The sequence below is a fragment of the Protopterus annectens genome, chromosome 2.part0 (assembly GCF_019279795.1).
Source record: "Protopterus annectens isolate FY-2018-M chromosome 2.part0, PAN1.0, whole genome shotgun sequence".
Taxonomy (NCBI): Eukaryota; Metazoa; Chordata; order Ceratodontiformes; family Protopteridae; genus Protopterus; species Protopterus annectens.
In genome coordinates, this window is record NC_056728.1 from 134,355,516 (window position 1) to 134,369,559 (window position 14,044).

At 35.9% G+C, this 14,044-nt stretch overlaps 1 protein-coding gene across 1 annotated transcript in view; it reads left to right on the top strand.

The window, feature by feature from the left end:
* Window positions 1-14,044, top strand: part of HECW2 (HECT, C2 and WW domain containing E3 ubiquitin protein ligase 2) — a 2,117,141-nt gene that overhangs the window by 498,709 nt on the left and 1,604,388 nt on the right. The window lies entirely within an intron of this gene.

Genomic DNA, 14,044 nt, shown 5'->3' on the forward strand with positions numbered 1-14,044 from the left:
AGCCAAATTATAGCCATGGCCTAAGCTGTCAAGTAGACAGCCTAATGGGTTAAGGGCAAGACAAAAGAGCAGCAGTGAAAGAGTGTCAACTTAGAATATCCCCCTTTTAATTTTTATCCCTGGAATAATAATTTGTCTTTTATCATGGCTTAATTGCAAAGTGGTCTGCCACTGTTTCATGGTGGCTGTAATGTAATTAATCAGTATAGGGTGTCTCTCATACATTTTTAAGCACTCTTTTATTCATGATTGTGGGATACTGTCAAATGCTTTTTTTGTAGTCTATCCATGCCACACTTAGATTCTTCCCTTTTACAGTTCTCCATTATGACTTTATTTAACATCAAATGATCCTTTCTTCCATATGACTTTCTTTTATTACCCTTTTGTTCTATTGACATGGTTGAGTTTTCTTCTGAATGACTATAAACTCTGTTGGCATCAATTCCAGTGTAGAGTTTAATCATCATCAGAAAGCAAGTTAGTGGTCTGTAGTTTTTAGGATAGCTTGCAGGTCCACTCTTAAGTAGGAGCATTGCTTTTCCTTTTGTTAGCCAGATTGGTTTCTTTTCAGGATGTGCATATAAATAGTTCTTACTCATGGCTAAATCTTCATACAAAGATGTTAATACTTTTAGTCAGAAGTTAGGTACCACATCTGGGCCTGGGGTTTTCCATTTGAAGGCTTTTCTTAACTTTATTTCAATCTCTCTGGCTATTATTCCATCCCATTTCATATCCTGTACCACTGAACTTCTTATTCTTTCTTTTGCTTATTCTATATATATTTAGCACCTTTGTTATGTTCCACAGGATCTTCATAAATATTTCCCCAAAATATATCTATTTCTTCTTTTTTTGGTGGTCTTTCAATTCCCTTTACCTTGTTTCCCAATTCTCTATAAAGACTTTTTGGGTCATCAATAAATTGGTTATTTTGTACTTTTCCTGTATATTTATCTGAATATCTTCTAGGTTTTTCCACCTGTGCTGAGATTTTTAGTTTATCATTTGCGATAGTGCTTGATAGATCCTTATCTGTTCTAATACTGTGCATTGTTTTTTTCACGTCTATCTTTCTGACTATTTTTGTTGATCTGTTCCCTCTTGTGTACTCTTCTAACAGTGCCACTTCTTGGCTTAATTGCTTTATAGTTTTTTCTTTTCAGTACTTCCATGCTGGTATTTGATTTCTCCCCTTCCTTTCCCTCACTACCCTGTGTTCTTGTGTTAGAATTGTATCTGTTATTAATTTAGCTGCACAGTAATATATCCTGCTTACTTCTGTTATATTGCATGGATCTCTAAGTACAGTCCTAATCACTGTGTTCATTTATTTTATTAAACTTTGACTTTTTGGGTTTTATTGACCTTCTGCAGTCTATTTTTTTCATTTTTCTTAATATGTCTATCTGTATTAAATCAAGCAACTCTTCTCTTAGCTCATTTTCTTCTAAACTGAGGGCACATTTTTTGTTTTCCATTTCCTGTGGGCATTCTATTGAAAGTTCTATAGCATCTTCCTGTGGCATATTCTCTTTAGTTTCATCCTGTGCCATCCTTTGCTTTGTCATGTGGGAACTCACAGGCCTGTCACTCCTCAACATTGACTGTGTCAGAATTTTCACAGTTTCCTGTTACTTAATTGCTGTCCAGTTTCAAGTGAACATTTATACTGGTTTCTTGTGGAAGGTTCCAAAATATTTTCATATGGCACCTTACCAATTGCTTCCCATTCCACTGCTTTCTGCTTAATTTGGATGTCCATTTCTCTGTCCTGTTGAGGTGCTTTCTGAATTAGATTTTCTGCACTGAATCCTTCACTTTGCAGGTACTCCATAACCTCAATTTCTGTTTTTTTAACTTCTCCAGTACTAATTTCCTTTTCTACTTTTCCTCTTTGTCTCCTTATTTTTTGTATTGTAAAGTTTTGCATGTCTGGATTCCTTTGCTCTATTTCTGTTCAAATATCTTTGTTGCTGCTCTTTTTTACTGATTAGTTTTGCTTTCTTCTTTGCATAGATATTACACCATATCAAAGCTCATTTTCTTTCCCGTGTTCATATTTCTTCTTCAGATGTCTCCTGATCTTCCTGTTTCTCCTTACTTTGGGGACTTGTTCCATCATGCTGTGTTGTAACCTATGTTAGACCTTCTACACCAAATCCTTCACTTCGCAAGTGCTCCATAACTTCAACTTCTATTTTTTTAACTTCTACTTTACTAATCTTCTTTTCTACATTCCCTCTTTGTGATATTATTTTTTATTGTGAAATTTTCCATATGTGGATGCCTTTGTATTTCTCTTCGAATATCTTTGGGGGCTGCCTTCTTTACATTGATTAATTTGGCTTTCACCTTTGCATAAATATTTTACCATATCAACTTTCTCTTTCTTTCCTGTGTCCATATTTCTTTTTTATACTTTTCAAAAATCTCTAGGGTTTGTTGTGTGTATTTTTGGACTTCCTCAGATGCTTCTTTTTCCAAATAGATCAATGTTTCTTGGTCTATATACTGTTTTTCACAAATCTGTTGTATTAATGAACACAAATTTTTATTTGAAGCTTCTGACAGTTTTTCTTGTGGGAGTATTTTTCTTTCCTCTAATTTCTCTCTTAATCTTTTGGTATATCTTGTGTCTAGAAATTCTAGGCTTTTTGCATAATAGTAACAATACATAATTTCTTTCTTATCCTTAATAGTCCACTCTGTTGTCTTTATGGCTCTTCTTTGGCCTATCAGTTTTTGTGATTTTTGTGGATTACTACTTTCTTCTACAACAGGGGAGCCATCCTCCCCATGGGCCTGGCCTGGCTCAGTTGTAGGAATGTTTCTGTATTTTGAGGATTCTACACTGTCATTTTTTCAAGTCCTGGCACCAGTCCGCCTACCAGGATCGGGCATTTTTTTATCCAAGGTTTTATGCATCCAGCTATCTTTTTTAATTTTTGACCTACTTCTGTCCATGATATATGCTATATAAATACATACAGTCTATATATCAGTGTTGTCTTGGTGAGGTTTTTTGAAAAACAAGGTTCACCTCATGAAGGTGATCATCAAAATTTGAGGATGAATTCAGTTTCAGCAAAACTACTCTCCTTTGCTTGCTGACTTATCTTCTGTCCATTCGGACCTCTGTATTGTTATTATTATCCCTAAGAATCAGCAGCCACGATCACAGTCTCTCCTTGTTTCCTGGCTTCCCCCCATTTCATCATCATCCCTTTCCACTTTGAATTATAGGTTTCTGCTGGTGTTATGTATAGTAATATCCTTAAAGGATAACTGCACCCACAGACTGAAAAACATTTATTTCATTATGTGTTGACGTTTCCTATATTTTAGCACTACTTTTGGACTTTATATACTGCTTTTCAATGTCTACCTTTTTAATTTGAGGACAAAAAGAGGGTGTGGTGCAGCAAAATGGCCAACTGTAAGTAGGTGGATAGTACAAGGCAACAATACATGAACTTTGCCTCCTACTGTGATCTATCAGTCACAACAGCAAACAGCTCAAATTAGCTTTACCACTTTGATAGATACAAAAGGGAGGTGTTTAGGAGCAGGGGAGACTAGTTTAAGGGCTACAACTCAGGCATAACAAAGAATGAAAATTAACCACTTTAGAAAGAAAAAGATGTAACATTCACTCAGAATACTATTCTGTCTGAAGGCAAGACATGGTAATTAAACCTTACTGACTAAAAGACGCAGGTAATATGTAACACATGTAAAGTCAACACTGACAGGAGCTCAGGGGCAATGATGTAATATTTTAAAGTCAAACACTGCATTGTGGGACACCTAGAGGTAGACTAAAAAAAATCAAGATGCCAGACTGCATGTGGACAGACTCTAGCATTAAAAATATAAAAAGCATACAGATTCCAAAAGCAGTGTTAAAATGCAGGAACATCAAGACATGATGAAATCAACAAGTTTTTTTCAGTTTGTGGGTACAGTTCTCCTTTAACTGTGTAGCTTTGAAATACCCCATTCAAATTGTGTAATTCCAAACCACCTTGTTCTGTTGGAAGAATCATGTTATCCCACTTGACTCTTGCCATCTTCCCCTCTCAGATAAAATCATCCAGCTCTTTATTAATTTCTATCTGCAACTTCTCCTCTGGTTGATAAAAATATACCTGACCTGTGCATAAAACTAATGGGACTAAAAACATTTCAACTGCTTGTATCTTGCTATTCATATCCATAAAACAGAGCTTCCAATGTCTCAGTTTTTGTATTAACTTTTTAGTCTCTTCTCAAATATCCTTAACTGCCACACTAAAATCCTTTTTAATCCATACTCCTAAGTACTTCATTTTATCATGTCCCCATAAATATGAATTTGTGTGTGAGTACATAATTTACAGCTATTGCCTTTATTTTAGCTTCATTAATTTTTGCATCCTGAAAAGATCTGAAACTGTCTCAAAATGTTCCACAGCACTGAAATGTCCTTTTCTGGTTTTATCAGGTATAAAATAATATCATCTCAAAAAAATGCCAGCTTTTCTTGATTACCATACCAATTATATCCTTGAATTACCATACCAATTATATCCTTGAATTTCTGAGTCACTTATTTTTTGCCAGTAGTTCTATCAAACAGAAATTATCAGAAAGGAATCCACCCACTTTTGTCTCTGATCCCTCATATATTCTCCTAATCAACCTTATAATTTTATCAGGGAATGGAAATGCTTCCATTGCCCTGCTCATAAAGTCCCACTTTACTCTGTCAAATGCTTTCTCTGCATCAGGATCCACCAACAACAGTAGTATTTTCTTACATTCTGCTTCCTTCTGGATCATCAATGTTCTGTTAATGTTGTCACATATTTGACTCCCATTCACAAAACCACATTGATTCATATCTATCAATTTTGGCATCACCTTTGTCAGTCTTATAGCCATTATAGACATAAACTCTTTATAATCATGGTTTAAGATTGAAATGAGTCTGTATGAAGCTGGATATGATGGGTCTTTACCCTCTTTAGGTATTACACCCACAACCACTTTCTTCCATGCTCTTTTGACCAGACTTTTCTTTTTTTTCTATATTGCAGTGCCTACATTTCTTAAAACTGAACAAGGAGAAAAACAAAGAAGGAAGAAAAAACAGGGACACCTGTTTACTTTAATGTCCCCATTACACTCGAAAGTAACTGAGAAAACTTTATAGCATGAAGATTATATCATGCATTATAAAAAAATACTACTGTTAAGAACATTTTATTTTATGTACAGTTACCTCTTTCCTTCTTCTTCGCCTCTCTTAAATGTTCTTCCAAACATCAATGGCATGAAATAGGGCATATGCTGTAGAATCCCCTACAAGTTTATCAAAGTCAAGAAAGTCCAATAAAAGCCATAAACCCTGAGGTTTTCTTATTGTGTCATGTTTTAAAATATAATTAAAGCTTTGTAATCCCACACGTATTTGTCATTTTCCAAGTTGCTGGTTTTATTACTGTTGATCTCCATTTCTCAAAGATAGTCTCTGCTTCATTTCCAACATACTCCCAGTTCTTGTAGTAAACTATTGTGCTTTTTTCTATCTCTCAAGCATTTTCCATTGAAATATTGGAAAAAGTTTCACAGGTGCAGTCTCTCTGTAGTCTTTATTACCAGAAGAACAAAAAGCAGAATTTCCTGTTTCATAGCTCATTTTTTGTTGAGCAAACTTTTGTATTTCCTCCTTTGCATGCTCTGCATCAAAAAATGATGGTGTCACTCCAGGAAAGAATATTCTGAAAACAGCTCTTCTGCCTAGTGTACAGTAAGTAATCATTCTCCACAAACAATCCGCATTCTCCCACTTTTAGTACTTTGTTCTTCTGGGACATTTTTGTCACAATCGACTCCTTTCAACCAAATCAACCCTTCTCACTACAACCCGTGCCTACATACCTAGTTCAAAAATTAGTAACCAAATTAAAACCCTGCTCACTCTCGGCTGATAACTTACTATCAGAATGCTTGCAACTAGCAGCCAGAGCTATAGCTTACCCTATTAGCATTCTTATCAATCGTTCTGTTACTGAATCATATGTGCCCCAACTATGTAAAAAATCCATCATAACCCCACTTCACAAAGGAGGCAATGCTCAAGATCTTTCAAACTACCAGCCCATCTCCATTCTCTCCCAGCTATCAAAAATCCGGGAAAAATGTATTCAAACCCAACTCCTAAACCACCTCATCAACAACAACCTCCTAGCTACCACCCAACACGGTTTTCTCCCTGGTCACAGTACAACTACAGGTTTACTGTCCTTTACCGATACAGTGAATAAAGGTCTTGATGCTGGCCTATCTACTTCAGTACTCCTGCTGGACCTATCAAAAGCTTTTGACACAGTATCACACCCTAAGCTGTTGCAACACTTAAAGAAACTTGGATGCTCTCTAAGTGTAATAACCTTGTTTCCTCTTACCTAAATGATAGACAGTAATCAGTTAGATGGCAAAGCCAACAATCAGATTATCCAGCAAACATACAGGTGTCCCACAAGCATCCATTTTAGGCCCACTTCTCTTCAATATATTCATTAATGATGTATATAAAGCCTGCCAATAAAGCATATTAATTCAATATGCAGATGATTCAAATATCATCTCATACTCAAATTATTTCTGTAACCTCCAAAAAATCACCCAAGATGCCTTCTCCTCCATAGAAATCTGGCTTAACAATGCCCAACTAATGCTTAACCCAAAAAAACTAAACTGTTATTATTCTCATCAACACCTCCAGCTACCAATTTTAAGATTTTCTCCCATAAAAGAACAGCAATTGAACAGGTACAATATGCGAAACTTCTAGGAATTACTATCAACAGCAAACTCTCCTTTGAATAGTGTATATTCAATACAGTAAAGAAAGTCCATTTCAAACTGGGCAGATTATACTATTACAAACTATACCTCGATAGACAAACTAAAATAAAACTAGCAAACACTTTCCTCATTCCATCCCTTATGTATGGGAGCCCCATTTTTCACCAACCTCCATACATCCCTCAGTAATAAGCTACAACAATGCTACTATAAAATAGCAAAATTCACCTATAACCTGTATAACCACTCACACCATTGCAGTGCTATCTCAGACCTGTCCTGGTTAGAATTTCACCAATATTTCAAATTTACTCAACTTACAACTGCCCATAAACAAATTTTCCAACCCATTAGCTGCCCTGCTGTCACATCCATCTTAAGTACATATACCCCTACTTGAATCCTCTGCTCCTCAGAGAAAACCTTTCTAAAGGTGCTAAACCCAATAAGAGAGCAGGACAAAGCCTATACTCCTACAATATAGCCTAACTCTGGAATAGCCTCCCCTCATCTACTACACAACTGGACTCTCTAAATTCATACAATATAGCCTAACTCTGGAATAGCCTCCCCTCATCTATTACACAACTGGACTCCCTAAATTCCTTTAAAATTGCACTAAAAGTCTACTTTTACAAAATCCAAGATGTACGTGTGAAATACCATCTAAGCCCCCATAACCCCGAAACTCATTGCACCAACAACCTGCATATGCAACTATTTCAACTATGTACCTGCCTTTTTCTATATTTTTGACTTGTTATAATTATTTGTTATAACTATGGGGCCTTTCAACAAAGGCATGTATATTAACTGTATAAAATTTTATTGGTAATATTCTACTTGCTATATTTCTGTTTGCCATATTTTGTGTGCTATATTCATTTGCTTTTCGCTCCGGGCCTCCACTGAAAATGGACTTTTAAACCCAGTGGAATTTCCCAGTCAACAAATGTCAATAAATAATAATAAATAAGTAAATAAATAAATACATTTTGCTGGTAGATTGAATTAGGTTTGGAGCATACACACATGTCCTTTCAATTAACAACTCCTGTTATGGAATACCAGTCCAGTTGCTTATTTGTGCTTTCATAAATTTAATACAGTCTGTTCCTTCCACCTTGGTATAGCAGAAAATCTGTAGTTTTCCCCATATGCTCTGTCCTCTAATTCTTTTATTTTTTGAAAGATCACTTCTTGAGCAGTCGCATATTCAGCCAGCCTTTTCTTCATTTTTGACCTCTGATTTTTGCAGTTCTTTCACCTGATCTGAATATCTGTTTAAAGCTTCTTCCATTTTTTCCATCCTTTTGTTATTTAAGTTGATATTCCTTCAGTATTTCATTTATTTTAATCAGCTCTGAGTACATTTGACTTATTTCTTCCTCTAGGTTACTGGAAGTCATATCTTACACCAAAGCTGGAGCTTGCACTGCCTTTTGGTGAATGGCTGCAGAATTCTTTCCTGTCAGTGTTTTTTTCCTCATCTTTTGTGATTGATTTTATTTCATGTTCTCTGAATTTCTTTTCTGCTGGCCTCCAGGCAATACACTTACTAGCCAATTGCTGAAATTTACCTAAAAATATGAGTTTACTGGCTCTCTTTTCTGCATTTCTGTTTTCACACTGAGAGAGCTGAAATTAAGCTGTTACTCAATGTGCAGCCATTTTGGAACTCTGAAAATTTCACTTTTATTGACCCAAGAAGGCAGGACAGAATTTGGAAAAAGGATTCTACTGGCATAATTGGAGTTTGTCTCCCCATTATTGTTTCTGCCCCCCCCCCCCTCCTCCCAGAAAAACTGTTCCTCCCTGGAGATAATTTCTAATGACTGCTCTATGTTAAGAACAGTATTGCCAGGCTTTAAATGCAAGATGGCTTCCTGTTCCACAGAGGACTTGCTCCTGGTCACTCTCTTTTATAAACTACTCAAATTATGTATTTTTCCCTTTTTCACAGGCACAGTTGTCATTCCAGCACTCCCAACACTATCTTAGGTCATTTCCTCCAAACATGTATTTTAATGTCATACCCCTCTTAACAAACTCACTTGTAGTGACCATTGTGCTAGCTCGAAAACATTGGGAAACACTGCCTGCCTTCTTGAAAAGTAGTGAAACTGTATATCTTTTCTACTCATAACAGGTACTGCCTACCCACTACTTCCCTATAACTAGCTCTACCTTCCTTCTTGCCACTTTACCTTTTCCTATTTCTTACCCTTCTTTTCATCCCCTAAGCTTACTCATAGTGTGAAAACTCTTATTTATATAAAAGACACACTTATGCCTCTTTTATTTTGACTTTCTGTATTCTACCTGTAATCTGAACTGTACCTGCCTACTGCACTGCAAAGTATTTCTGCCCTCTCTGTAATTTTTCCACTGTACCTGCCTTTGTCACTGTGAAGTATTTCTGTCCTCTTTGATTTTTTCCAGCCTAACTTCTAATGTTCTTTGAAAATATAAAGGTTTTATTTCCTCTTATCCCAGACCTATTTCTCCCAGACTATAGTATATTAGTAAACCTATTTTTAGTATTGTACCCGAATTTTAAAATGGGAGGTACTTAGACCTCTATGATAATTTCTGTATTAACCTGTAACAACATTGTTTGTAAAAATTTTTTTTTTTTTTTTGCTATTTTTTTGTACGGAGCTTATCTCCCCGGGCCTCGACTGAAAATGGACATGTATCCAGTTAGACTAGCCCGGTCAACAAATGTAAAATAAAAATAAATAAAATATCTTGTATCTGGTCTATAGTGCTTGTTTTATTATTTTCTGTGTGTGTATCTTATGACCATCTTATCACTGCTTTATATAAAGCTTGCGGTGATTATTAACATTTTATGTACACCCTATTAGTATTGTCTGTCAGTTTTGGCCTAAGTAGGCAAACGTGAAATGCGAAAACGGCAGTCTGCCCCATAAACTGAAAATATACACTGACACACACTAAAGCAAAAACAAACTGTTACCTAAACTAAAGCTAGTGACAAAAACGTCTGAGAGAGCAAAGACTGGCTTATTACTCAGCATTAAACAAACTAAAATTATGCCATCTTGCTCTACCAATTATTTACAAATAGATGGGGAAGAAGTGAAAGACATAACAGATTTTAGTTTCATTTTTGCTTTCCTGAGCTCAGGAATCTCTGCAGATGATGAATGCAGCCATAAAATTACGACACCTGCTTTCTCCGATGGAAAACCATGGCACATCTTTCTAAGACTTTATAGGCAACTATATCACATTGTCAGCAGGGACCCATACAGTCCATGTTTTTTTCCAACAATAATGCATGGCTGTGAGAGGTGGACTGGAAGTGTGACTGAGCTAGGTAACTGAAGCTTTTGAACTGCGGTGTTGGAGAAAAGATTTGAGACTTCCATGGACTAAGAAGAAGGTTAGATAGTCAGTACTTCAGAAAATATTTACAGAATATTCATTACAAGGTATGACAGTGAAACTAAACTTCATATATCTTGACCACATACTGCACAGCAGGACTTAGTAGAGAAGTCACTGATACTGGAACACATCTAAGGGAAAAGACGAAGGGGCAGTAAAGGCTAAGACAGATAAACATTACTGAAGTAATGTCTATGACCTAGCAACGTCTTACAGAAGCAGTTTGTGACCAACAGACCTGATACACTAAAATCCTTGAGGTTATGAACAGCTGAACTTGACAAATTGATTTACTGGCAACAAACAAGCTTGTACATAGACTTTAACAGCAATAGTCTCCATGATGAAACTAAAGTATAATCTTAACAAAGTGTACAAGTCCTGTCTAAAAGCTGACTACATTAGATTAAGTGAATGTGAGCAAGTTAAAGAAAAGTTAAGCGAATGTAAAAAAAATGCTCACCTAATTGACATTGTAAAAATCACACAAAATGACCACTAAAAAACAAACAAAAATGCTGGAGCAGGAAATAACTAGCCTCTCTAACAGATTCAGAATTAGATCTTACTAATGTAAGTGCAAAAATGGAAAAATTCCAGAACTGAAAAGAAAGAACTACAACTCAAAGCACATTGGAAGCTGCAGACTTCTAGTAAAATAAATAAAGCAAGTTTAAGAGATAACATTTCTACAAAAGCACAATACATAAGTTTTACTAATCTGCTTTCTTAAGCATATACATTTGACACAAGACATGAAACAATAATTAAACATCTTTTAAAATGAGAAAAGCCCACAATCCTTAAATGTACAGTAGCCATCTTGAAAGCATGCCCCACAAATTCCTCTTGGAGACCATTTCATCTTTGAAATGGACCTCCATTTCAGCTGCTGTCTGCACAAACTTCTGTAGTTCCCAAACACAAAATATGTCTACACACCCTAACATAGTGTACTTGAGGACCTAAAGATCGAACTTCCCTCTCATAAAACCAACACCTAAGCCAGGGGTGTAGCAAGCAAATTCCATTTTATACTCATAATCTCTTAATGCTATTCCTCTTGGACACCTATCACTTAAAAATGGACAAATCTCTTAAAAAATGCTGCCCCCAGCACTTAATAAATATAACATTTTAGATTAGCAACATTGCATCTCTTGTTAAAGGCATTCATTTAGATGGTTGTTGATATAATATGACCTGAAAAAAAGCTATGTTGATATGCCCAGAAAAAATGTACTCAGTACAAAATTCAAATGATGTGCTTGAAAAAGCCAGACATTGTAAATTAATAAATAGAAGCCTAGTTTATTTCATGATATTCCCTCCCTTTGCAGTACATTCATAAAAGTCACAGGGATGTGTCCTACTACCCCTCCACCCCTATAATCAAGCTATTTTTTACAAATTAGTAGAGAAAAATAACTACAGAGGTAAATGAATTCACAGTATACATGGACATAGTCTAGTTCTTACCTATGAAAATATATGCCGTTACAGGCCATTTTAAGCTCAGTTAGTTTAACTTTTTGTGTTCAAAATAACCAATCCCATTTGGTTATAGATTGGCCTTATGCATTCCATGATCGATAATTATATATCACCTTAATAAGAATAACTGGGATCATATCATAGATAATTTGAGATGTATAGATGGTTTGGTATATAGATATGTTAAAAGATCATAGGAAAACAAGGTAACCTTTTCTTATTACTGTTTACACCTTGCCAGTTCTCACCTTTAGACTGTATCTTCGTTTTTGAGGGAGGCTTGGCCAGTCACCCTAGGGTGAATTTGTGAATACCCATCCGGTTATCTGGCTCCCATTGGCAGGAATAAAATAAATCACACTGCTTAATTTGTAGTAGGACTCTATTCCAGAGGTGGAAAAGACACTGAGTAATGAACCTCTGTCTCCATTGTGTTTTACTTATTTGCTATTAAAAATTTAAATCACTGCTTCTGGTATTTGTTGGACTATTTGATTTAGGAATATAGAAACGATCCAAGATCTAGATAGAGTGATACATAAATGAATAACTCTCAATCTCTTAATGCAGGAAATCTGAGCAAGCCTAAAATAATGGGGGAGGCGGACAAAGGCCCCAAAATAGGGACAGATTTTAAATATCGTTCTTATAAACTTAGAAAGTTGCCAAAGTAACATGATTGTGTTAGCGTGTATTTTCTGAAGGATATGAAGTCTGAAACTTAAATGTATATCATTATTTAGTGACTTCAATTCTCAGCAGTTAGCCAGAAATCCACAAATTTTATGAGGAATAGGCCAAAAAGTATGAGGCACAAATCTGGACAGGTGAGAGGTATACATGTATGTATAGATTGTAACAAAGCTGGGATAATTAAGGAACCTGACATTACCACAAATCTCACTTCACTTCTCCCTCCTACCCTACCCTGAATTCCCACCCACTTCCTTATACACTATCATTATACTTCCCACATACACATTTCACCTGTGACACCAATTCCCTAACCCTTCTCAAACAACTTTATTACTATCATACAAAACTCCTGTTTCTATTTTCTTATTTCCCAAATTCCATCTAACATTTAGCATCATTCCCAACAACATTTCCCAATCTCATACTGTTTTGCACTATATTCATTCGTGCTTACACCCCTCTCCGACAGGAACTATCCATTATTCTACATTTCGGCTTCTACTTTCGCCAAGTAAACCCTCACTATTTCTTATCGCAACTACATCCTCATATTCTAACCATTCAAAACTGTCTATTTCTTACATTTCAGAAACATAAAAGAAGACACCAGGACAAATCAACCTTCTACCTGCTTTCAGATCCACAACCACCATAAAATATCCTACAGTACTGCAACTTCTTGCTTCCTTCTTGACTTCTAGTTCCTCTCTACTTGCCATCAGTAAAAACAGATTCCTTTCCTTAATCCTGCTACTCTTCAACTTATCCTCCATTCTTCTCCTCCTACTGAGCCATCTCTCATCCTACCAAGACTCAGTAATAGCTCTCAGCATCTCTCCAGCTCTGTCCCAACCACCTATCTGTACTTTTTCCCTTAACTCTCCACACATCGCAACAAACCTGTTTAGTGATGCCCCTCATCTTTACCCCAATATAGACTGATTATCTCCATTTCAACTCAAATCAGAAATAAAACTAAGTGGAAACATGCTCTCCAAAAACAAGAATCTGAATACCTCAGTATACTGAAATCCTCCTAGGGAGGAGGCATTCATTCTAGTCTTAGGACAACATATCACAACCAACAAAACAATTCACATCTACACGCTACTCTAATCCCACAATTTTCTACTCCCTACCCCAGTAATCCAACTTTTACCAACTTACAACTTTAGTTTTTTACAACTGAACTACTGTACATGCCTGAATTACCCAACATAACCCAATATTCTCAGTATAACTGACATTTGGCTTACACCCGACATAAATGACCTTCAAATTATACTCCCATTTTATAATATCATCCGTAATCACCCTGTCAAGAGGAAAGCTGGTGATACTGTTCTAATATTTCCCAGCAACTACTACATTTCCCCCTACAACAAACCAAAACAAAAATTAAATTCAGCAGAGCTTATTACTTTCCTAAAAATAAACAAAGATGTATTACTGTCCTTTACATACCTTCTATTGACAGTATAACTACACTGGAAAATATTTTACATCGGATACCTATAACAGTTCCACAAAAAAAAAAACTTTATTAGGTGATGGCAACATTAATTGGCTGGATATAAAC